This window comes from Erinaceus europaeus, chromosome 6 (genome assembly GCF_950295315.1).
Source record: "Erinaceus europaeus chromosome 6, mEriEur2.1, whole genome shotgun sequence".
Classification (NCBI taxonomy): domain Eukaryota; kingdom Metazoa; phylum Chordata; class Mammalia; order Eulipotyphla; family Erinaceidae; genus Erinaceus; species Erinaceus europaeus.
The window spans coordinates 1,999,036-2,025,657 of record NC_080167.1 but is presented as its reverse complement, the minus strand read 5'-3'; the positions used below and the strand labels follow the sequence as shown (position 1 = coordinate 2,025,657).

Below are 26,622 nucleotides of genomic sequence, written 5' to 3'. Positions count from 1 at the left end.
CCCTCTCATGGCTAGACATGCACCCTACAGGCTGAGCTATCTCTCTGCTCCTTAACTCTGCTTTGGATTCCTTAAGAGTTAATGTGGGGTTCTCTGGTGGCTGTTTTGTGTATGTTCATAATTCTGCAGATGGGACAGCCTCCTTGGATTCCGGTTGTAAAGCCTCATGCATGAGGCTTTGGGACAAAATGAATGGAACTGGAGGTGATTATGCTTAGTGAAATAAATAAAGAGATAAAGACAGCTACCAGATGATTAAGACAACTACAACTCAGTGTGGAATCTAGAGAATTGCTACCCGTGAACTTGCTAAGAAAAAAAAATCCAAACAAAACCGAAACAAACTCATTGTAAGACTTGTGAGAACTTTGGTGGTTATCTTGGGAGGTGGGAGGTGGGACTTTGGTGGGTGTGGTGTGGAGCTGAACTCTGTAATCTTACAGTCTTCGAGCACACTGTTAATCACAAGTAAAAAATCGAAAAGGATAGTTTCAAGGTGACAAAACTTAGTCGTGATGTATTTATTCCCTGTTCCTCTGCGATCTTCCTTCTGGCCAGATGGTGCGTCTGTGTTTAGCGTATGTATTGTTTACATAGAAGGCTGCTATCAAAAAGGACGCTTGCCCAGTCACTTTCTGGACATAGCGGTTCCCTTAAAGTCGAGCACGCTGGTAAGGAGCGAGTCGCGTCCTCCCTCAGTCGCCGTAGTTCCCTGCAGAAGCGCGTCGGCTCGCTCTGGAAACACTGCGGACAGCTGGTCTTGGAAGGAGTCAGTGCTGCTTTCCTTGGCTCGCTTTCTTAAAATGCAGTGCTGGGACTCGGACCCTGACTCAGCACGCGTGTGGTCGATGCTGCAGACCCCTGACCCAGGTGCGACCGCATTTCAGGGAGGAAGAGAGCAGCGGTGGCGCAGCCGTGCTCTGTCACGCACACGCACACGCACACGCACGGCGCTGCAGGTGCTGTCCTTGGTGCTGTGGTGGGCGCCGCTCTGGCCCCCACGCGCCTGGAGAGCCCAGCTGAGGTCGAGAGCGAGCTAGTGCTCTTGTGTGTGCGAGACACCCGGACAGAAGGGAGGAAAGAAGACTGATTTCTCACTCATGGGATGATGTGACCAGTGTTTCTGCTTTTCTTTTCTTTTTTTTTTTTTAAATATTCATTTATTTATTCCCTTTTGTTGCCCTTTTTTTTTTTTTTATTGTTGTATTGGTTGTTGCTTTCATTCATGTCATCATTGTTGGATAGGACAGAGAGAAATGGAGAGAGGAGGGGAAGACAGAGAGGGGGAGTGTGTGAAGTCACTGCCTGTGAAGTGACTCCCCTGCAGGTGGGGAGCCTGGGGCTCGAACTGGGATCCTTACTCTGGTCCTTGTGCTTTGCACCATGTGCACTTAACCCGCTGCGCCACCGCCTGACTCCCTCTGCTTTTCTTCCTTTAGTGATTTCCCAGCTTCCTATAATGAACATGTATAGTTATACTCAGGGAAAACTGCTATTTTATTTTATTTTATTTTATTTTATTTTATTTTATTTTATTTTATTTTTGCCTTCAGAGTTATCACTGGGGCTTAGTGTGGACACTATGAATCTATTACTCCTGGAGGCCATTCCTCCCCCATTTTTATTGGACAGGACAGAGAGAAATTGAGAGAGGAGGGGAAGATAGACACCTGCAGACCTGCTTCACCAGGTGGGGAGCTGGGGGCTGGAACTGGGATCTTTGCTTGAGTCCTTGTGCTTCGGACTATGTGCTCTTAACCCAGTGTGCCACCACCCAGCCCCCGAAGCTGCTATTTTAAAGTGATTTTTAGTGTCTTTGTTTTTCGTTATGGGTCTGGCAAGGTCCAAGTCCTCACCAGAGAGAACGCAGACCCTTTGCTGACTCCACCTACAAAGTACAGCAACAGCTGAAGGAGCGGCATGGAGGGAGCGAGGCAGCCAGCCGGTGTGACCAAGACAGTCTGAGCTTTGGTCGCAGCGAAGCACAAGAGCCTCCGTTTTGCTTTTCTCTTCCTAGTGAGCCGAAAATCGTGAATGGTGCGGGGCGCCAACGAGCAGTGTTGTTGTTGGGCCGTGTGCTGCTGTGCCGTGTCTGCAGCCTTGGCGTGCCCGGCCCCACCACGTGAGGAGACTTCAGTGCTGAGGTCTCGTAAGCTCTCCTTCTGCTCTGTCTCTAACTTAAAAGAAAAAATGATGAATGATGCTTAAAAAGAAAGATGGGGCTGCGGACAGTGTTACATCCAGCTGAGCACGTGCATCGCCACGTGCAAGGACCCAGGTTGGAGTTCCTGCTCCTCACCTGCAGGGGACACTTCAGGAAGGGTGACACAGAGCTGCAGGTGTCTTTTTCCCTTCCTATCTTCCCCTCCCCTCTCAGTCTCTGTCCTATCAAACAAAATAGAAAGAAAAGGAAAAAATGACTGCCAGGAACCGTGGACTTGTAGTGGCAGCACCTGGTGGAAAAACAAATCCTGTTAACTCTAACCAGTCTTTAACCCGAATTCCTAATTCTCCTCGTTTTGCCATGGAGACTTTGAACATGGAGTTATAGCAACTTAGCTGTGACAGGGAATTTGTTTCTGTAATCTGGACTGGAAGATTGAGATGGATCATTGTTGTTGTGATAGTTTTGTTTCATTGGAGTTTGGAGGAGGGAAAACTAAATTGTGTATGAAAGAACCCATTCACATGGCAGCATACCCTGTGAGTCCATTTCTGTAACATTTAAAACTCAAAAGAATCAACTGATAGCAGTGCAAGTAAGAGTCATGGTGATCCTTGGCCTTGAGCACAAGGGAGTCCATTTCTGTAACATTTAAAACTCAAAGAATCAACTGATAGCAGTGCAAGTAAGAGTCATGGTGATCCTTGGCCTTGAGCACAAGGGAGACTCTGGGTAATTGTTTCATGATTGCCTTTAGTTGATGAGAATCATTGAATTGTATATTTAAGATGCACACACCTCTTATACGGACACTATACCTTGTTTAAAAACCATAACTCCCAAGAACAGCTGCTTTCTCTCCCTTTGGTTTCTGAATGTTTGTTTCTTTCCTTACATGAGTGCACTTAGTGTCAAGATAATTTTACTTTTTAACTTGTAATTAAAAACATACAGAAGATCGCATAAAGTGAGGCATTGCTGTAAGACTAGCACTTTCCCAATGTCCTAAGTGCTCGACTTACTTGGGCCGTATAGTAAAATTATTTAGCCACTTGGCTAAGTAAGTTATTTAACCTCATTTTACCCCTATTTCCATTAACATGCATAGCCAGAATATTTTTTGCATAACCACTATGTTATCTCCTTGGCACAAGACAAGTATGTTGTGGCTTATAGTTGGTTAGCTACTTGAATAAAACCGTCCTCTTTCTTTTTTTATTTTATATTTTATTTATTAATGAGAAAGGAGGAGAGAGAGAGAAAGAACTAGACATCACTCTGGTACATGTGCTGCCGGGGACTAAACTCAGGACCTCATGCTTGAGAGCCCAGTGCTTTATCCACTGCGCCACCTCCTGGACCACAAAACCATCCTCTTCCTTCCTTCCTTCCTCCCTTCCTCCCTTCCTTCCTTCCTTCCTCCCTTCCTCCCTTCCTCCCTGCCTCCCTTCCTCCCTTCCTTCCTCCCTTCCTCCCTTCCTTCTTTTCTTTCTTTCTTGGGGAATTAATGTTTTACATTCAACAGTAAATACAATAGTTTGTACATGCATAACATCCCCCAGTTTCCCATTTAACAATACAACCCCCACTATGTCATTTATCATCCTTCATGGACCTGTATTCTCCCCACCCACCCACCCGCCCCAGAGTCTTTTACTTGGGTGCAATACGCCAATTCCATTTCAGGTTCGACTTGTGTTTTCTTTTCTGATCTTGTTTTTCAACTTCTGCCTGAGAGTGAGATCATCCCATATTCATCCTTCTGTTTCTGACTTATTTCACTCAACATGAATTGTTCAAGGTCCATCCAAGATCGGCTGAAAACGGTGAAGTCACCATTTTTAATAGCTGAGTAGTATTCCATTGTGTATATAGACCACAACTTGCTCAGCCACTCATCTGTTGTTGGACACCTGGGTTGCTTCCAGGTTTTGGCTATTACAAATTGTGCTGCCAAGAACATATGTGTACACAGATCTTTTTGGATGGATGTGTTGGGTTCCTTAGGATCTATCCCCAGGAAAGGAATTGCAGGGTCATAGGGTAGGTCCATTTCTAGCCTTCTGAGAGTTCTCCAGACTGTTCTCCACAGAGGTTGGACCAATTGACATTCCCACCAGCAGTGCAGGAGGGTTCCTTTGACCCCACACCCTCTCCAGCATTTGCTGCTGTTACCTTTTCTGATGTATGACATTCTCACAGGAGTGAAGTGATATCTCATTGTTGTCTTGATTTGCATTTCTCTGACAATCAGAGACTTGGGGCATTTTTTCATGTGTTTCTCGACCTTTTGGATCTCTTCTGTGGTGAATATTCTGTCCAAGTCCTCCCCCCATTTTTGGATGGGGTTATTTGTTGAGTCTGGCAAGCTCTTTATATATGTTGGTTATTAAACTCTTATCTGATGTATGGCATGTAAAGATCTTCTCCCATTCTGTGAGGGGTCTCTTGGTTTGGGTAGTGGTTTCTTTTGCTGTGAAGAAGCTTTTAATTTGATGTAGTCCCATAGGTTTATACTTGCCTTAGTTTTCTTTGTAATTGGATTCGTTTCATTGAAAATGTCTTTAAAATTTATGTGGAAAAGAGTTCTGCCAATATTTTCCTCTAAATATCTGATAGTTTCTGGTCTAACATCCAAGTCCTTGATGCACTTGGAATTTACTTTTGTATTTGGTGAAATACAGTGATGCAGTTTCATTCTTCTGCATGTTTCAACCCATTGTTTCCAACACCATTTGTTGAAGAGACTCTGCTTTCCCCATGTAATAGTCTGGGCCCCTTTGTAAAAGATTAGATGTCCATAGGTGTGGGGAAAACCATCCTCTTTCTGTGTACTGTGTTCAAAAGAAAGAGATGGGGCCCTATCATCATTTCTTGGCCTTTTGGCTAAGATCAAGTGTGAAGAGATAGGGCCTTTTGATTGATTACAGGAAAGGGTTTTCAAGTACACATTTTGAAGTTCCATTTCTTTTTTTGATTATATTTATTTATTTTCTCTTTTGTTGCCCTTGTTGTATTTTTATTGTTGTTGTAGTTATTATTGTTGTTGTTATTGATGTTGTCGTTGTTGGATAGAACAGAGAGAAATGGAGAGAGGAGGGGAAGACGGGGAGAGAAAGACAGACACCTGCAGACTTGCTTCACCGCCTGTGAAGCGATCCTCCTCTAGGTGTCGAGCTGGGGGCTTGAACCGGGATCCTTAGGCCGGTTCTTGCGCTTTGTGCCACGTCCCTGAAGTTCCATTTCTGACCTTGCAGAGGGACTACAGACATGCAGAGAGAGGACCCCCCACATATATCCCCCCCCAACCCAGTGTCCTTCAGTGTGGTAGGGCTGGGCTGGAATCTGAGTTGTACAGCTGACTATCCAGGTGAGCTATTTTGCTAGACCCAGCTTGACGTGTTTGGGGAATAGCTTGTATGTATTTCTTTTGAGAATCTCAGCTTAAGCCATCAGACTGCAGTGTGTCATGTGATTGAGATGCTTGGTAAATAGAGCTTCTCTCTGCCACACAGAAATGCCACTTGGCGATGCCCAGGGGTGCAGCTAACAGCTGGTCTGTGTGCTTTGCTATGCAAAGGGTCACACCTTTGCTTTTCCTGAAACTGTAGTGTTGTTGATCAGTCTAGAATTTCAGAGTAGGGTGGTCGAGATTAAAACCAAGAGGAGTCTCTTTTGCGGTGACAGCGGCGCCAAGCACCATGAGCAGCAAAGTGTCCCACGACACTCTATACGAGGCGGTGCGGGAAGTCCTGCACGGGAACCAGCGCAAGTGCGGAAGTTCTTAGAGACGGTGGAGCTGCAGATCAGCTTGAAGAACTATGACCCCCAGAAGGACAAGCGTTTCTCGGGCACCGTCAGGCTTAAGTCCACCCCCCCGCCCCACGTTCTCTGTGTGTGTTCTGGGGGACCAGCAGTACTGGCCAAGGCGGTGGACATCCCCCACATGGACATCGAAGCGCTCAAGAAACTCAACAAGAACAAGAAGCTAGTCAGGAAGCTGGCCAAGAAGTATGATGCCTTTTTGGCTTTAGAGTCCTTGATCAAGCAGATCCCCAGAATCCTGGGTCCAGGCCTGAATAAGGCTGGCAAGTTTCCTTCCTTGCTGACCCACAATGAGAACATGGTGGCCAAAGTTGATGAAGTAAAGTCTACAATCAAGTTCCAAATGAAGAAGGTGCTGTGTCTGGCAGTGGCTGTTGGCCATGTGCAAATGACAGATGATGAGCTGTGTACAACATCCACTTAGCTGTTAATTTCCTGGTGTCATTGCTCAAGAAGAACTGGCAGAATGTGCGGGCTTTATACATCAAGAGCACGATGGGCAAGCCCCAGCGTCTGTACTAAATGACAATTTAATAAAAGCCAGTACTGCCAAAAAAAAATAAATAAATAAAATAAAAAAATAAAACCAAGTGGATATGGAAGTAGCAACCATGGGAACATCACTCAAACATTTTTTATATTTTACTTATTTATTAATGAGAAACAGAGAAGGAGAGAGGAAGAGCCAGACATCACTCTGGTACATGTGCTGCTGGGGACTGAACTCAGGACCTCAACGCTTGAGAGTCTGATGCTTTGTCCACTGCGCCACTTCTGGACCACATTCCAACATTTTTTGACTGTTTGTCGGAGTCTCAGTTTTCATTGCTACCCTGTGACATCGGCAGGGTAGGCCGTATTATTACTCACTTGATAGCCGTCAGGACTTTTGAGGTGCTGCTTATCAGTGCGTTTGGAACTGGGACTGGAGCCCACATCTCCTGACACCAAAGGCATCCCCCCGCCCCCCGTTACAATGTCTATGGTGAGTAAGAGGTCAGTTTGGACTTTGTCACAAGTACCCTCCCATGATCCCGGGGCGGAGTCTATCGCTCCCAGTGCCTCTGGCTTCTCAGCTTAGAGTGGGGGTGATCGTCTTTACCTCTGGGGGTCTGCAGGGACTTAGGGTGCACTGAGGCTCCCAGCAGCAAGCGTGACCACCAGCAGTCCTGCCACCAGCGCAGCAGCACGGCCTCTACCCGCAGGGACCGAGGAGAGTTGGCTGAGTCCACCTGAGGGACTTCGAAGATGAGCTGAGGAGAGGAAGTATCAAGAGAATTGACTTTGTCAGGAAGGTGTTTGGTTACGAAACATAGAGATGTTGGGACATCCGAGTGCAGGCTATTGGGCAGCTGCGCTACTGGAAGGCTGAGGAGGAGGGCCTGTGACGCCTGGGCAGTTTGCTTTGACCCCAATGACACATCAGGCCCTTGGAGTATTTGCTCCACAGGTATTAAGCTTCTTCTCACGTCTGTCCCAGACGGCATGCAGAGGCCAGGCAGAGCGCAGAGGCCTGTACAGACCCTCGACTGCTTCCTGCGCTCTCCTGCCGGGGATCCTGCCGGCTGAGAGGCTGTGCCGTGGCTGCTTGGCCTCTGTGCGGGTCTGAGAGGCTGTGCCGTGGCTGCTTGGCCTCTGTGCGGGTCTGAGAGGCTGTGCCGTGGCTGCTTGGCCTTTGTGCAGGGTGCTCAGGGGTGGGAGGTGCTCTTCCACACACTCCCCACTTTTGTTCGAATGTCCCTGTGGGAAATTTCTTGCCTGTAACTTAGCTGCTATGCATATGACCGCATATTTAGTATATAAATGAATTAAAATTTGCATTATTAGTCTATACGTTTTTAAAAAAGATTTTACTTATTTATTCATGAGACATGATAGGAGAGAGAGAAAGAATCGAACATCACTCTGGTACATGTGCTGCCGGGGACTGGACTTGGGACCTCGTGCTTGAGAGTCCAAACCTTATCCACTGCGCCACCTCCCGGACCGCCAAGTCTGTACTTTCTTTGTGTGTGTTTTGAGCTTTTTTTTTTTTTTTTTTCCTTTATGGGGGGATTAATGGTTTACAGTCAACAGTAAAATACAGTAGTTTCTACATGTGTAACATTTCTCAGTTTTCCACAGAACTATTCAACCTCCACTAGGTCCTCCTCTGCCATCATGTTCCAGGACCTGGATCTTTTACTTTTTTTTTTAAATGTAATTTTTTTTCCTTTATTGGGGTATTAATGTTTTACATCCGACAGTGAATACAATAGTTTGTACATGCATAACATTTCTCAGTTTTCCACATAACAATACAGCCCCCCACTAGGTCCTCTGTCATCCTTTTCCAGAACCTGGACTCTCCCCCACCCACACCAGGGTCTTTTACTTTGGTGCAGTACACCAACTCCAGTCCGTGTCATTAGTCTACACTTCTGCCCCCATCACCCCCCTGTCATTTACTTTGGTGCAGTACACCAACTCCAGTCCGTGTCATTAGTCTACACTTCTGCCCCCATCACCCCCCCATAATTTACTTTGGTGCAATACACCAACTCCAGTCCGTGTCATTAGTCTACACTTCTCCCCCATCACCCCCCCGACATTTACTTTGGTGCAATACATCAATTCCAGTCCGTGTCATTAGTCTACACTTCTCCCCCATCACCCCCCTGTCATTTACTTTGGTGCAGTACACCAACTCCAGGCCGTGTCATGAGTCTACACTTCTCCCCCATCACCCCCCTGTCATTTACTTTGGTGCAATACACCAACTCCAGTCCGTGTCATGAGTCTACACTTCTCCCCCATCACCCCCCTGTCATTTACTTTGTGCAATACACCAACTCCAGGCCGTGTCATTAGTCTACACTTCTCCCCCATCACCCTCCCCCCCCCCGTCATTTACTTTGGTGCAGTACACCAACTCCAGGCCGTGTCATTAGTCTACACTTCTCCCCCATCACCCCCCTGTCATTTACTTTGGTGCAATACACCAACTCCAGGCCATGTCATGAGTCTACACTTCTCCCCCATCACCCCCCTGTAATTTGCTTTGGTGCAATACATCAACTCCAGTCCGTGTCATGAGTCACTTCTGCCCTCCACCTGCTTGGATATGAAGCACTTTTCACAAGCATGGCACTGCAGATTGCACTCAGGTCTCGTCCTTGCACTGTCCTGCTGAGTTGTCTCCTTTCCCATTCTTACATTTAATTTAATAATCAGTCCTTCTGCGTGTGAGGTGGACAGTGCGATAAGAAGCCTGGCACTGAGCTCATTCCCTAGCCCCTGAAGCATTTCTGTGTCGTGGTGGGTGTTGAAGATGGAGGTAGCAAAGCCTGCACGGCTCTGTTTTAACTGTGCTAGCTTCTCAGGCCTTCAGCTGCATGTAGTCGCCTTCGTCAGAGTCATTACTCGTCCCTCACTGACAGGCCGGGAGCAGCTCTCGGCACAGTCCTGGACACTTGCTCACGGGTGCCTCCTTAGGAGAAGCTCCGGTGTCCTCAGAGGCCAATGCCGCACATGAGCGCTGTCTCGCTGTGCAGACCCTGAGAGCATCACTGCTGCCCATCTCGCTGCCATCTCGTTTCCGGAGCCAGGGGTCTTCCCTTCCTTGCTCTGTGAGGTGCTTCACTGCAGGCTCCCCTCCTCTAGCCCCAGTGCTTGCCATCTCAAAGCCAAAACTTAGGAAGCTTTACAAGTGAGCGCCTCTAAAGAGGTGTGATAGAATGGAGTTTTCTCTTTCAGAGGTATCTGATGGACTGTTCGAGCATTCTTGGGTAACTCAAACTACTTTTTAAAAATATTTATTCCCTTTTGTTGCGCTTGTTTTTTAATTGTTGTAGTTATTGCTGTAGTCATTATTGTTGTCGTCATTGTTGGATAGGACAGAGAGAAATGGAGAGAGGAGGGGAAGACAGAGAGAGGGAGAGAAAGACAGACACCTGCAGACCTGCTTCACTGCCTGTGAAGCGACTCCCCTGCAGGTGGGAAGCCGGGGGCTCGAACCGGGATCCTTATGGGAGTCCTTGAGCTTTGCGCCACCTGCGCTTAACCCGCTGCGCCACCGCCCGACTCCCGTAACTCAGACTTCTACCCCACCACCTGGCATAGAAAAGAGTGGATGACTTTTCCTTCCTGAGAGTCATAAAAACTTTAAAAGGAAGTAGCTATTTGCATAAAGTCTCCCTACAAGATTGTCAGATTTCATAGGATTTTTTGGATACTTCTACATTAAAAACAAATAAACAACTTTTACACACGATCAGTAGCAAGCCAGCTCTACTCACTCTTCCTGAGCGTGTGAGCGCCTTACGTGGACATGTGCTTATGTCCTTTCTGTGCTCAGCACTTAGCTTACAGGGAGTCTTTTCATGCGCAGTGTTCTGGCTGCTCTTTGAGCTCTCCAGAAATAAGGCTTCATGGTAAGCTTGACCCAGAGTACACTGGCAGCCGCCCAGAGCTGACTCACTAAACACTCATGATAGACACTTTGAAGGGAATAGCCTCTCCCAGGGCCACATTTCAAAGCTTTGCTATGATTACATCAGGGAAAGGCAGCCAAGAAATCAAGAGGAGATCCTTGCTTTACTTGCTGGGGACCTGGAAGGGAAGTGCCTCCACAGAAGGGTGCAAGTAAGAGTTTCTTGAACCATCTTTTACTTGGGATTGGGAAGCAAACCACAGATGCGGGTGGCGGTGACCTTTGCAGGGTTGCCATGTCCTTTTCTTCTTTTGGCCTGGATGAGAATAGTCTTGGAGTGACTAAGGGTTACCCCCAGAAGCTCAGTGCAGGATCAGCTTTCTAGAGCGCAGGAGTATGCTTAGCTCAGTAGTAAGCCTGAGTGTCATGTTCTTGTCTGACGCGGGGCTACGGTTTCCTGCCTGAACAGACCAGAGCCAGGCCCAGCAGCCCCTTTGCCTGCTAGCTTGGGCCTTGTGGGAGCAAAGAGAGTGAAAGAATTGTGCAGTGTGTGCTGTCTGCACTGTTTCCGTGGGTCAGAATAATCACAGCTCCGCCTCCAATTGCCCGGACAACATGGGGACAGTGTGCGGATGAAGCTCAGTGTGCGTGCCTCAGTGGCAGACGGAGTCGTGTGTTACTACAGCAGTGTGCTGGTCTCAGTGTGTGATTGGGACCGTCCTGCCCTCTCAGAGTGCGTAACTACTTGCTAGATTGCAAGTATGCTGTGCAGGAAAGAGAAACTGTTGCTGTCACTTACGAATCTTGAGATCATGTCTCTCAAAAGGTAAAGCTGCTTTTCTGTAAGAACTGTGCTGCCCTTTGATGCTTTGGTTTAATTTGAGAAGATGTTTTTTCCTTCTAGTGGGTCTGGACTTGGATTCATTGCCCTGAGAGAAAAAAAAAAGTTAATTTCTTTTAATTTGTTCTTTTTTGCTTCTGGGGCTGGGAATGCTTTGGCATTGTTCCCTTTGAACACAAGGGGGCCAGAGGGGGTTTGGTTGGAAATCTTCCTGTAACTTCCAGTGGCCTCCCATCGTGCGGGCCGCAGACTCTGACCGATGACACTTTGCTGATTGAATCCAGTGAGTGTGGGCCTGGGGACCCACGCGATCCCTGCACGAGGACCTGTGCATTCAGAACTGATCTTGTTCAAGGGTCAGCTGTGCGTGCCAGACCTGCTCGGCCTCTCCCTCCCATGGTCTAGACGCGAGTCTCTGAGTCACTCACTAGTGTTAGGACCGAGTTTAGCTTCCCGCTTTGTGACGCGGGGTAGCAGTGAAGCAGGAGGACCGCAATCTGCCTGTCTCTTACGGTTTCTTGAGACCAAGACCATGACTTCTCTGCACAGTCTGCGACACAATCCTTGTGATTGTGTTCACACTCAGTACGGCTCAGGACCACCAGGAGTTTGTGTAGGCTGCACAGCATAGTGAACGCCGCCCGTGAGCAGCCTGCGGGGCACGGAGTAGTGCAGGCACTGAGTCGGGACCCGACCGTACACGGCAGCTTGTGAGCACGGGAGCACCGCAGTGGGAGAGCTGGGCTCTCGGCGCACGGCCGCAGTGATGGCTCAGCGGGGCTCTGGAGCTTTCCTGCTCGTATCCAGTTGTTTGGAAGTGACTCGTCCCGAAACAGAGTAACTTAGAATTTAGGGAAGCCAGAAAATTCCAGATTCCTTTCAACTTAAAAGCGTGCAGTGCATTTCTTTAGAAACATTTACTTTCCTGAGTCATGTGTAAAGTCATTATCTTGTCACCAGCTTGATGAGCCTGCTGTTAAACTTGAGTTTCAGACTCGTGGCTTCACTGACTGATTCTAAGTGCCTGCTGCTCCTTGCCCGGCACACACGTGTGCGCACACGCGCTTCTGGCCTTTCTCTTTCCCCTCCCTCAATAGAACTCTAATTAGAGGCCGGTGGTTCATTGCCTGCAGTTGGATTTACTCCGCTCTGCACTGTAGATTCTTAAAAAAAATTTTTTTTATATTTATTTATTTTCCCTTTTGTTGCCCTTGTTGTTTATTATTGTTGTTGTGGTTATTGTTGTTGTCATTGTTATATAGGATAGATAGATTCTTTCTGGAGGGTTCTTGCTGGTTCCTGAATTGTGTTCCTAAACCAAATTAGTTGAACCTCAGGAACTCCTCTGACTCTTAATCACACTTGTGAAAGGAACAGGTTACCCACTAGACTTTCCTTGCATTTAGTTCATGTCATCAAAATAACATTAACGTAGAAGGCAGATTCTTTTTAAAAAATATTTATTTATTTATTCCCTTTTGTTGCCCTTGCTTTATTATTGTAGTTATTGATATCGTTGTTGTTGGATAGGACAGAGAGAAATGGAGAGAAGAGGGGAAGACAGAGAGGGGGAGAGAAAGACAGACACCTGCAGACCTGCTTCACCGCCTGTGAAGCGACTCCCCTGCAGGTGGGGAGCCGGGGGCTCAAACCGGGATCCTTACGCCGGTCCTGGTGCTTTGCGCCGCCTGCGCTTAACCCACTGCGCCACCACCTGGCTCCCAGAGGGCAGATTCTTTCAGTTCCCACAGCAGACTCCTCCCCCTCGTTTTCCAGTGGCTTCGCGCAGAGGGCCGTGCTGGGCCACTGGGAGGGACAGGCACTGGGCACTGGGCAGTGGGCACAGATGCGCTTCCCTGGCCACGGCCTGGCAGCAGGTCGTCATGGTCCCCATTCTGTAAGGACGACGCTGCCGGGAGATGAGCCCTTGTACTTCCCCTTCCTTTCCTTAAAAAGAAAAGGAAGAAGTTTTATGACAAAAAACTGACTGAGGAGACACTGGTGTATAAAGTTGTGTCTTTCAGAAGTAGAGTTCCACACCGCTTGCTTTCTGGCAGGCGTCAGCCCCTCACCTGCCATTGAAGCGCCAGTCCCCTCAGAGCCCGTGCTCTGGAGCGCCCGTCCACTCCCCTGGGTCAGCCCGACGGCTGATTTTCATCGGCATTTCCTCTTCCTTTGCTTTGCTTTCCTAGATCCCATGGACAGTGAGACCTGCCAGTGTTTTTCTTCCTTCTGACCTCCTCCAGTTCCGCCCATGTGCCGAGGACAGATGTCACCTGCTCTCCTATCTGAGCAGGGCCTGCTATGTCTATGAACTGCCTCTTCCTAGGGCACTCAACTGACTTGGGGTTCCTGGGTTGATACCCCCATCTTGGTTATTGGAAGTAGTGCTGCAGTGAACAAAGGTGTTATGATGCAGTTTTTAAAAAATTTTATTTTCTTAGTCATTTAATAACGATCGACAAGACTGTGGGATAAGAGGGGTACAACTCCAGACAGTTCCCACCACCAGAGTTCCGTATCCCATCCCCTCCATTGGAAGCTTCCCTACTCTTTATCCCGCTGGGAACATGGACCAAAGATCTTTACGGTGAGCAGAAGGTGGGAGTTGTGGCTTCTGTCATTGCTCCTCTGCTGGACATGGGTGTTGGCAGGTGGATCCACACCCCCAGCCTGTCTCTGTCTTCCCTAGTGGGGCAGGGCTCTGGGGAGGTGGGGCTGCAGGACACGTGGGTGGGGGCGTCTGCCCAGGGAAGTCCGGTTGGTGTATGACGCCCCTCCCTCGTCCCTGGTACCCTCATGTGGTGCTGGGGCCAGGACGCAGGGTCCCGCACTTAGTGAGGCGTGTGCTTCACCTGCTGTCTCATCTCCAGGCCCTGTTGGTTGTTTTGAGTTTGAGAAGCTGGTACTGCCTCTAGCAGGAGGCAGGAAGTCTGTCTGCAGTGAGGAATGAGGCCAAATGAGGAACGAGGCACCTGGATAAAGAGATGGATCCCGTGGCACCAGCCTCGGAAGCCTGGCCGCTGGGCTTGCTCTTTGTGTGCGGCCCCTTCGCGTCCTGCGAGCCGGTCCTGGTGTTCAGCTAGCTTGATGGGCAGAGGTGGCCAAGACTGTTGGTGTAGTGACTGCCGAGCCTCATAGACAGCTCAGACTTAGCTCAGCATAGCACTGAGACTCCTGGTCAGCGGGCTGAAAACAATGGAGCATCTTTCATCTTCAATGGCTTTTTCTCTTTTGGGAAATTCTGATATAGATGAATCAGGTTATTTTAAATCTTTATTTATTTTAATTAATGTTCCCTTTTGTTGCCTTTGTTGTTTTTTATTGTTATTGTAGTTATTATTATTGTTGTTATTGCTGTTATTGTTGGATAGGACAGAGAGAAATGGAGAGAGGAGGGAAGACAGAGGGGGAGAGAAAGACAGACACCTGCAGACCTGCTTCACCGCCTGTGAGGCGACTCCCCTGCAGGTGGGGAGCCGGGGGCTCGAACCAGGATCCTTACGCCTGTCCTTGTGCTTTGCGCCACCTGTGCCTAACCTGCTGCGCCACCACCCGGCTCCCTACTTTTGATTTTTTTTTTTTTTGAGAAGCAGAGCTTTGCTGGGTCTTTGCACCCGTGCAGCTTCACTGTTCCTGGCAGGCTTTTCTTTTCAAACATTTGTTTCTGGATAGAGACTGGAGACACAGACGAGACTCATAGCGCTGTGCCATCGCTTGGGGAACTAACGCTCCCTGATGAGGCGCCATGCGGCCAGGGACTCATGCCAGGCCTGCGAATGTGCCGGCACAGTGCAGGCGCAAGCTGTCTCCCAACCCCAGATCAGTGACCTTCCCCAGCAACTAACACTGCGCACTGCACAACTTACCCTTAGGATTCCCTGTCACTGTCATAGGTAGATCAGATGCGCAGAGAGCTGGGCTGCAGTCGTAATCTACAGACTGGGCCCTAAAGCCACGTTTCTCACAGAGGCTGTGCTGCTCCTGTGAAGGGAGCAGGAGGGGAGGCGTCACAGTGAAAAGTGCAGCAGAGGAAGAGGAGGTGGTGTGTGGAGGTTCGTGGAGTCCTGCTCGTGGCTCTGGGCTACTCGGACTCCCGACCTGAGGCTGGGGTGTTAGACCCCTGTGAGATGGAAGGGAGTAGGCACGAAGAAGTGTCTTGATTTGCTTCCTTTGAGGCTAAGGTTGAGTTGGTTCATAAGGTATTAAGAGCAGTTTTTTTTTTTTCTCCTACCAGATCCCTGCTCAGCTCTGGCTTGTGGTGTGGGGACTTGAACTTGGAACCTCAGAACCTCAGAACCTCAGAACCTCAGGCATGAGAGTCTCTGCATAGCCATTATGCTGTCTGCACCCTCCCTTTACCTTTGCTTTTTTTTTTTTTTTTTTTTGGAAGTTCAAATAAGAATCCTTTATTAAAATGCCTGAGGTAGCTTACCATAGCTTTACTGAGGAGATAACATACTTAGCAGTGACTGGTGGAGCACTGCATAGGAGAATGGGGATTATTATCATTTTTTAAAACTTTTTTTCTCTATTTATAAAATAGAAGCATTAGACTATGCTGTCTGGCAGAACCTGACTCACTTGACCCTAATGGTCTGAGTTTAACTCTGGACATTAGGTGAGGATGGCTATTGAAACTTTCTTTCAGAATTGGGTTTTGGGAGCCTCTGATGGATAGGAACTACAATGACCATGAAGAGCTTTGAAGCGCTTCAGTCCCAACATAAACTTGATGATTGGCTAGAGCGTGGTAAGCCAAGGTTTTGAGGTGTCCGTGTGACGGGGTCCAGCTTTTAGGTGTCCTTAGCGGTCCTGCTCTGCAGAGACCCAAACTTCCTTGTATGTCTCACGCAGTGGGCTGAATGCAGTTCATGGCCTTCACTGAAAGGGCCCTCAGGGTCATTTTGGGTTCAGATTTACAGCAAAATGGTGTGTCTTCCAGTTTCCGAGGGTACAGTTCAGAGCCTTGTGCTAGACTTAGGAAAAATGCCTCGTCTTATACTGACTTGTTTTTGCTGCTTAATTTGGGGAGAAAAACAGCTTTGAGGTATACTTTTGCACATAATAAAAGTCATATATTTGAAACTACAGTTTGAGTTATTTATTTGTTTTTCAACTATCTGGTCCTTGAAACTTTCACTATACATATTCTTATATTTTAGACTTTAATACTTATCTCATATTGACATCAGGCAATAACCAAAACTAATAACAAATTTTGAATAACAATATTAAAGATGATTAAAAGTTTAAGGGCATCACAAAGGCAAAACATTGCAACAATCTAGAGGACTATTTTAAAAAATGTAAATAAAGACAATCTAGTGGTTTTGTAAGGTACTTTTAGTATGAATTATTAAATATACTTCATAAATCCATATAAAATTCATGTTTAAAACTTATTGAATAATATCTTGCTTCTCATAATTATCTCAGTGTTTATTTTTTATTTTAATAATTTTTTATTACATTTATTTTATTTACTGGATAAAGACAGCCAGAAATCGAGAGGGAAGGGGGTGATAGGGAGAGAGACAGAGATACCTGCAGCCCTACTTTACCACTTGCAAAGCTTTCCTCTTGCAGGTGGGGACCAGGGGCTTGAACCTGGGTCCTTGCACTTTGTAACTTGTACCAGGTGCGCCACCACCTGGCCTGGTCAGTTTGAGGATATATATATTTCCTTTTGTTGCCCTTGTATTTTTTCTGTCTGACTCAGAGTCCACAGGCAGAGCCACTACTCCAGCCTGACCGTATGCCCTTGTTTTTTTTTCATTGTTTTGTAGTTGTTGTTGTTGTTGTGGATGTCGTCGTTGTTAGGACAGAGAGAGAATAGAGAGAGGAAGGGAAGACAGACAGGGGGAGAGACAGACAGACACCTGCAGACCTGCTTCACCGCCTGTGAAGCGACTCCCCTGCAGGTGGGGAGCCGGGGGCTCGAACCGGGATCCTTATGCCGGTCCTTGCGCTTTGCGCCACATCTGATTAACCCACTGTGCTACCACCCAGTTGGAGTTTTTCTAATTATAGCATTTATATTTAGACATTTTAATGTATTTAAAAATATTTATTTATTAACACAACAGGGGGAGAGACAGAGAACCAGAATATCACCCTAGCACAGGGATCAAGCTCGGAACTTTGTGCTTCCAAGTCTAATACTCAAGCAGTCACCGTACCACCTCCCAGCTGCACTTTAAAAAACATTTGATAGGGAGTCGGGCTGTAGCACAGCGGGTTAAGCGCAGGTGGCGCAAAGCACAAGGACCGGCATAAGGATCCCGGTTCGAACCCCGGCTCCCCACCTGCAGGGGAGTCGCTTCACAGGCGGTGAAGCAGGTCTGCAGGTGTCTGTCTTTCTCTGCCCCCTCTCTGTCTTCCCCTCCTCTCTCCATTTCTCTCTGTCCTATCCAACAACGCCAACAACAATAATAACTACAACAATAAAACAACAAGGGCAACAAAAGGGAATAAATAAATAAAAATAAAATATTAAAAAAAAATTTGATTTTGGGAGTCAGGTGGTAGCGCAGCAGGTTAGGTGCAGGTGGCGCAAAGCGCAAGGACCCGCGTAAGGATCCTGGTTCGAGCCCCCGGCTCCCCACCTGCAGGGGAGTCACTTCACAGGCAGTGAAGCAGGTCTGCAGGTGTCTGTCTTTCTCTCCCCCTCTCTGTCTTCCCCTCCTCTCTCCATTTCTCTGTCCTATCCAACAACAATGACATCAATAACAATAGCAATAATAACTACAACAATAAAACAACAAGGGCAACAGAAGGGGAAAAATAACCTGCAGGAGCAGTGGATTCGTAGTGCCGGCACTGAGCCCCAGCAATAACCCTGGAGGCAAAAAAAAAAAAAGTGTGTGTGAGACAGACCAGAGCACCACCCAGTGCATGTGTTACAGCAGTGCCCGGCTCTTAGTCTGTGCCCACCAGGCAGTAGGCAAAGTGCAGAACACAGAAACAGCATACTTGAAGGGGCCGGGCAGTAGCACAGCGGGTTAAGTGCAGGTGGCGCAAAGCACAAGGACCGGCGTAAAGATCCCGGTTCGAGCCCCCGGCTCCCCACTTGCAGGGGAGTCGCTTCACAGTCGGTGAAGCAGGTTCTCTCCCCCTCGCTGCCCCTCTCTGCCTTCCCCTCCTCTCTCCGTTTCTCTCCCCCTCTCTGCCTTCCTCTCCTCTCTCCATTTCTCTCTGTCCTACCCAACAACAACAACAATAATAATGACTACAACAATAAAAACAACAAGGGCAACAAAAGGGAATATATATATATATAAAGAAACAAGATACTTGAAAGAAATCTCAAGGGAAGTGCTGTTCTTTGGCAGAAGGAAAGAAGGGGGTGGGTTGCAGCGACCTGGCAGTCTCTATTGATGGCCCTGCTTCTCTCCTTCCTTCAGTCCGCACTGGCCAAGACCACGCCTATTCCAGCGGGAGGGGAGCCGGAGGAAGGTCTCCCGAGGATTCAGAGCCTGGCTAGGGGTGGTGACAATGGGGAGTGAGGCCACTGTGCTCATATATATGACAGTCACGCCTCAGCTGCTCTCTAAGAAACAAATCCAGAAGGACTTAGCCAGAGATCCGAGTCCCGAGACACGGGTGACACGAGCGGTACAGGTCCCGCGCTCGGCCCGCAGCGCCGTCCCATGGTCACGCTGTGGCTCCTGTCCGGCTGCTCTGCACGGAGCATCCCAGCCGTGCCTTTAGGCGCATTGGCTGTCTCTTGCGGCTAGCATTTCACTGGTCTTGATTTTACAATTGAGTCAGATAATCATCGCCTGAAGTTTGGTTTTAAAGCCAAGTTGGTCACCTGTGTGTGCAGTGCGGTGCAAGTCTAGTGTCTCGCTGCTGCTGAGCAGTGGGAGCCCTGCTCGACCCAGCAGGCCTGACAGACACTCGGCAGTCAACTTTGTTGGCCTTCTGTAAAGTGGAGTCCTGCTCCCAGACAACTTTACAGTCATGCAGAAAGACGGGACGGCTCACAGCTGCTGAGACAGACATCACACTTCCTTCACCGCCATAGCTTCTCTGACTGGGACCCTTTCCTTCTCGCCTTCTTTTCCCTCTCCCTTCCCCCTTTCTCCTTCCCCGCTGCTTTGAGGCAGGCGGGCAGGCGGGCAGGCAGGCAGACAGGCAGACAGGCAGACAGGCAGACAGGCGGGCAGGCAGGCAGACAGGCGGGCAGGCAGGCAGACAGGCGGGCAGGCAGGCAGGCAGACAGGCGGGCAGGCAGGCGGGCAGGCAGGCAGGCAGACAGGCAGACAGGCGGGCAGGCAGGCAGACAGGCGGGCAGGCAGGCAGACAGGCGGGCAGGCAGGCAGGCAGACAGGCGGGCAGGCAGGCAGGCAGACAGGCAGACAGGCGGGCAGGCGGGCAGGCAGGCAGGCAGACAGGCGGGCAGGCAGACAGGCAGGCGGGCAGGCGGGCAGACGGGCAGGCGGGCAGGTAGGCAGACAGGCAGGCAGGCAGGGAGGCGGGCGGGTAGGCAGGCAGGCAGGCGGGCAGGTAGGCAGACAGGCAGGCAGGCAGGGAGGCGGGCGGGTAGGCAGGCAGGCAGGCGGGCAGGTAGGCAGACAGGCAGGCAGGCAGGGAGGCAGGCGGGCGGGCAGGGAGGCAGGCGGGCAGGGAGGCAGGCAGGTGGGCGGGCAGGCAGGGAGGCGGGTGGGTAGGCAGGGAGGCAGGCAGGTAGGCAGACAGGCAGACAAGCAGGTGGGTAGGCGAGCGGGTAGGCAGACAGGCAGGCAGGCAGGCGGGTGGGCAGGCAGGGAGGTGGGCAGGCAGGGAGGCGGGCGGGCAGGCGGCGGGCAGGCAGGGAGGCGGGCAGGCAGGCGGGCAGGGAGGCGGGTGGGCAAGTAGGGAGGCGGGCAGGCAGGGAGGAGGCAGGCGGGCAGGGAGGCGGGCGGGCAGGCAGGGTGCAGAAGCTTCCTTTAGTGAGGTGGGATTGGACAGAGTGGCACACCATCCAATGAGCTATGTGGCTGGCTCCCAAGGAAAGTTTATTCTTTAATCTTTTAAATTAAAAGCTTATTTATTTTGGACAGAGAAATCGTTAGGGAAGATGGAAAGCTGCGGCACTGCTTCACCGCTAGTGAAGCTTCCTTGATGTAAGTGGGGACTGGGGGCTTGAACCCTGGGCCCTCGCACATTGTAATGTGTGTGCCACCACCTGGCCCCAGAAACCTTTCCAGTGCTTTGTTCTTCTGTTAGCTCTGGCACACCTCTCCCCATCACACGCTGTTCAGAGCAGGCCTTGTCTTTTGTGCCCTCATATACACATGAATACACTTTGTTATTTTCCCTTTACCTGGGATTTCAGTTTTTTGTTTTTTAAAAAATATTTTTATTTATTTACTACTGGATAGAGATGGAGAAATTAAGAGGAGAGAGGGAGGTGGAGAGGGATAGAGACACTTGTGAAGCTTTCCCCCTGCAGGTGGGGACCAGGGCCTTGAACATGGGTCCTTGGCACTGTAATGTGTGTGCTTAACCAGGTGCACCACCACCTGGCCCTAGAGATTTCAGTTTAATTAGCAGATCTGTAATATCACACTTAAGAGTAGGACAAAATGTTTTCCTTCTTAGCGCTATTTATCTCATTCTTCTTTAAAAACAAATAATCTATTATGAGAGAGAGAGAGAGAGAAGTATAAAGAGAAAGACAGAGACCAGAGCACTGCTCAGCTCTGGCTTGTGGTGATACTGGGGATTGAACCTGGGGTCGCAGAGCCTCAGGCATGAAGGCTTTTTGCAGAACCATTATGCTGACTCCCCAGCATCCTTATACTTCTTTTTAAAACCCTTTTTATTTGTTGAGCAGAGACAGACAGAGACACTGGCAAGGAAGGGGGAGATTGGGAGGGTCAGAAACACAGCAGCACCACTTCACTGCTTGAGAGGCTGCCCCCTTTCAGTTGGGGACTGGGGCCATTAGCCCGGGTCCTTGTGCCTGGTCCTGAGCGCGTCAGAGGACTGAGAGGGAGAGGGATGAGAGGGATGAGGGCCACCGCACCCTGCACCGCCGTGTCTGCTGGCCACGCTGTCTCACCTTGTGCGGGGCCTCAAACTCCGGGGCCTCTAGCCTGCTGAGCTGTGCACCGTCCTGCCCCAGGCCTTATTCTTGACTCTGGAAACAAACAGAAACAAACAGCATCTCCCAACTAGTCACAGGATTCAGAGTGGCTTTTGTCTATTCTGACTGGCTTTGGCCGTTTCGGTCTGATAGCAGAGGAGGCTCTGGTGCGTCTCGCCCACGGCGAGCCATCCCCGCTTTATGCCTTTGCCTGTTTCCTTCACGGAAGCTGGCTGCTAAGCCGGTGAAGACTGCCCGTGCCGCCTGCGGACTAGGCAGCGCTCTGGCTGGGCCTTGTTGCTGTGCCAGTTTGTAGTCTCGGCAGGAAAAGGGAACAAGAACAGGAGTTGGAAGTATTCACGTACGGTTTCTCTTTTGAAGTAAGTGAGTAAAATATTCTGGATGATTATGCCGGCCTTCTGCACCCTCTCTGCACAGTGGAGCTTCTTACTGGAATGTGGGCATCCTCAGTTAGATGTGAAGGAAAGGTATCTTGGCATCTAGTAAAAGGATAGGACATTTCACCGAGGGCAGACAAGGGACTACTGGCTATCAGTTCTACGGGTTAGGGATACAGTTTGCCTCGCCTCTTCTATTGTCTGGAATATCAGACTAGAGTCTAAAATTACAGCTATTAGCGTTTTGCAGGAAGACATCATACGGCGACATGGTTTTGCTGTTAGTCATAGATCATTAATTACATTTCCTAGTTTTATGCTTCCTGGCCTTTTTTAATAGGGAAAAAAGTTTTTGTTAGGCTCTACCTCTCCTTAATTCTTTTAGTATGACACATTTTTTTAAAGAGTTCTTTTTTCGAGTGACAGAGAGGCCAGAATCCAGTCTACACTAGCAGATGTCCCGGGACTGCACCTGGGCCTGCCTGTCTGCTGCCACACCTCCATCCTTACACCAGAGTGAACGTGTTGGAAGAAGCCAGTCCTGTCTCGGCTTGAACTTCTCACTGACGTGTTCGGTGAAGTGGTTTCAGCTATCCAGAGGAGAAAGAAAAACTTTCTCAAGAGATAAATAAAATTGCCATAAAAGAGTAAAAACAAACAGACAAACAAATAGTTAAACCCAGCAAGACATTTCTGGACTCTCTTCCCTTCTTAGCATGTCCTAGTCTTGCTTGTTAATTTAAATGCTTATCAGGTGAGGGGAGAGAGAGGACATGGGAACCAGATCAGCTGCAGCGAGTGAATGCTGGGGCTCGAACTCAGGACTCGGTGCTGTGCCCACTGTACCTCCTTCTGGCTACATGTCTTACTTTACATTTGAGAGAGAATTTTCCATGAGGCAGAGAGAGAGGCGAGCCAGAGCACCACTCCAGTGCATGTGGTGTCAGGAATTGAACTCAGAGCCTCAGCGCACAGTCTGATGCTCTACCAGCTGAGCTGTCCCCAGCCACTGTAGTCTTGACCTGGATTTGTAAGTTTTATTCCTCTTAGATTAACTTTAGCCCACTGTAATAGTTTTTAAAAAATATTTTATTTATTTTATTTTTGAGAGAAATGCAGAGAGGGGGGGGGGGAACACCAGAGCACTGCTCAGCTCTGGCTTATGGTGGTATGGGGGATTGAACCTGGAACTTTTAGAGATTCAGGCATGAGAGTCTGTTTGCATAACCATTATGCTGTCTCCCCGCCCAGCCCACTGTAATTGTTTACCGTGAACTCCAGGCATCTAATTTCATGAGGGCGATGAAGGATGAGAGACTCTGTGTGCGGTTTGCCGGCCATTTTACTGCTTGTTTTGCCTCCAGGGTTACTGCCGGGGCTCAGTGCCTGCACCACAAATCCACTGCTCCTGGAGGCCATTTTTCCCCTTTTGTTGCCCTTGCTGTTTTATCGTTGTTGAGGTTATTGTTGTTGTTGTTGTTATTTATGTCATTGTTGGATAGGGCAGAGAAATGGAGAGAGGAGGGGAAGACAGGGGGGGGAGAGAAAGACAGACACCTGCAGACCTGCTTCACTGCTTGTGAAGTGACTCCCCTGCAGGTGGGGAGCAGGGGGCTCGAACCAGGATCCTTACGCCGGTCCTTGTGCTTTGTGCCACCTGCACTTAACCCGCTGCGCTATTGCCCGGCACCCTGCCATTTTACAGTTAATAAACATAGGTGATTTACTTCAAAGAAGTTACACCAGTTAACTCATTAGTTATTCCTTTTTAGCTAAAACATTTATTAGGTCGTGGTATATTGTGCTAGTTGAATTCATTTCTGTTAATTAAACCACCTACAATAGGCTGGTGACAAGAGCACTCTGTTCGGAGCCTGCCACAGAAAACTAGGCCCATGGAGATGTCCATGATCCAGATGGACTCCTGGGACATGCGGCGCGTCAGCTCAAGTCTGGGTCTCTGGTGCTTCCATAGACTGGAGCCCGCTGAGTCGGCCCAGGGCACGTTTCAGTGCTGTGTACATGTGCTTGGATATTGATGTTTTGGCATCTACGTAACAAGAAGGAAGTGGCTGAGAGAGACCTACTGTAGTAAGCTTTCTGCAGACCCGGATGGAGGGCCCACGGAGATGGCCCGCCTTGGCTGTGAGGCCCTGGGCTCAGCGCAGCGTGAGGGGCACGTGGGTGATGCTGCCCGCCCGCCCGCGTCTCTTTAGTTTGGTGCTCCCCAGGCTCCAGCAGCTCTCCACTCCTTTTGTGTTGTGTGGAGAATACTTTTGTTTACCTCAGTGGACATTGGCTTGTCGGTACTGTTTCAGTTACGATCACAACTAAAGCTGATTAACTTTTAATAGTTGTTGGTTATTAAAAATCTCACATTTCCTCAGAGCTGAGAATGGCTTCATTAATGGGACTTGGCAGCTTTACTTCATTATTAAGTTAGAAAAAAAAATTTGTTTTAAATTCCCAGTGGAAACACTGACACCACGAGGTCAGCAGGACTTGGATCTCTGAAACGAGATCCAGCCCAGTGGAAGGAGGGCGGCGGGCGGCAGAGCAGGTCTGCCCCCATCGGCTTCGCTTGCCTCGTAGCTGTTGGCTGGCAGCATCATGGTCGCTGCTGCCACCGAGGACGGTGGCTTTGCTTCGGCTCTGTCTCGGACGTGCAGCTGGCTGTTTTGAACGAAGAAAGTGACGCAGTTTGCCATTGCTGTAGTTTCTGCCGAGACCGTCTCTAAAACGATTTCCTTTGCCCGTAGCTCCCTCAGAGGGCGAAGAGACCTTGCATATTTCACTTCTCAGGACAGTAGAGGGTGTGTGTGTGTGTGTGTGTGTGTGTGTGTGTGTGTGTGTGTGTGTGTGTGTGTGTCTAACCGACTTCTAGCCCTTCTGCAAGACAGTGAGGTAGACCCATCAAGATCTCGTGACATTGATGGGGACTCTGGCAGCTGGCTTTTCTTTCTTCCTCGAGTTAAGTCCATTTTCTGCTCAGCACTGTTCAGTGTGATGCTTTTTTTTTTTTCTTCCCTCCAGGGTTATTGCTGGGCTTGGTGCCTGCACCATGAATCCACCGCTCCTGGAGGCCACTTTTCCCCCCTTTTGTTGCCCTTGTTGTTGTAGCCTCATTGTGGTTATTATTATTGCCATTGTTGATGTCGTTCATTGTTGGGTAGGACAGAGAGAAATGGAGAGAGGAGGGGAAGACAGAGAGGGGGAGAGAAAGACAGACACCTGCAGACCTGCTTCACTGCCTGTGAAGCGACTCCCCTGCAGGTGGGGAGCCGGGGGCTTGAACTGAGATCCCTTATGCTGGTCCTTGCACTTTGTGCTACATGTGCTCAACCCACTGCGCTACCGCCCGACCCCCCAGTGTGATGCTTTTTAAAAGGCCCATCTCAGAAATGTATCCACGGCGACCTAAGTACAGGGAACTGGTCATAAACTTACGTGTCAGTGTGAACGTTCTGTGAGTCCACTGCTTTGCAGATTTAGACTTGAGGTTCTGTGAGAGGACTTGTCTTGATAAAAAAATCAGATATGACATATAATAAAATATGGAAATAATTAAATTTGATTTAAATAAGATTTAATTAAAGACAATAACTTTGGGCCCTGGTGGAGATGACGGTGGGCAAACCCCGGACTCTCATTGCGAGCTCCTGCATGGGCCGTCACCCCGTGTGCTAGAGCGGTGCTCTGGCTGTCTCTTTCATCAACACATAAACAAGTCTTTAAAGACTCAGTGACTTTTTAATTTTTAAATTTTTTTATTGGGGAATTAATGTTTTACATTCAACAGTAATAAATACAATAGTTTGTACATGTATAACATTCCCCAGTTTCCCATAGAACAATACAACCCCCACCAGGTCCTCTGTCATCCTTCTTGGCCCTGTACTCTCCCCCACCACCCACCCCAGAGTCTTTTACTTTGGTGCAATACGCCAATTCCAGTCCAGGTTCTACTTGTGTTTTCTCTTCTGATTTTGTTTTGAAACTTCTGCCTGAGAGTGAGATCATCCCATATTCATCCTTCTGTTTCTGACTTATTTCACTTAACATGAATTTTTCAAGATCCATCCAAGATCTGGGGGTCAAGTCTAGGGCCGCCCGCAGGCAAAGAGTGCTTGACGCTGGTGTTAGCCTGCCACACTTGGCCTGACTTTCAACACTTTTTTGTTTGAAATTATTTCAGATCTAGTAAGTCAGAGAAACAGTAAGAGGAATTTACCAGTTGTCTCCCTCAGTTGTTTGCAGTTTCTTTCTTTTGCTTTTTTATTTTTGCTCACTCTCTTCTCTCGACCCTTTGAGAGCAGGCAGAAGTCTCTGCACCTTTGCACCATGTACTTCCCAGGTGCCTTCTGGGAATGAGACCAGGACACTCTTCTCCATAAGCAGAGTGCAGTCTCTCCTGGGTATGTACAGTTTAGTTTTGAGGGTAATTTGCTCTCTGAGTTCTTAGGTGCAGTGTTGGCTGGCAGAATCTCTTTCATGCTATCCAGATTTGTGCACCCCTAGAATTTCTAGTGCTTGTGAGTGTCCTGACTACTGTGTGGGCACAGTAGTTTCTACTATTGCTCGTAACGTCTTTTTAAAATTATTTATTTATTTATTACTGGGCAGAGACAGAGAGAAATTGAGAGGGGCAGGGAGACAGAGAAGGAGAGAGACAGAGAGACACCTGCAGCCCTGCTTCACCACTCCTGAAGCTTCTCCCCTGCAGGTGGGGACCAGGGGCTTGAACCTGGGTCCTTGTGCACTGCAGTGTGTGTGCTTAACCAGGTGCGCCACCCCCTTGGCCCTGCTCAGGACATTTTGAACTTGGAGAATGAAGATGTCTCTTGTTAACTTGGCTTTACTTTGTCGTGTGCTGTCACTGGGGTTGTCCTAACCCCTTGATGTGGTTTT

At 48.9% G+C, this 26,622-nt stretch overlaps 1 protein-coding gene and 1 pseudogene across 7 annotated transcripts in view; both read left to right on the top strand.

The window, feature by feature from the left end:
- MTMR3 (myotubularin related protein 3) overlaps positions 1-26,622 on the top strand; it is a 110,901-nt gene that overhangs the window by 12,280 nt on the left and 71,999 nt on the right. The window lies entirely within an intron of this gene.
- LOC103119025 (large ribosomal subunit protein uL1-like) lies at positions 5,826-6,547 on the top strand (annotated as a pseudogene).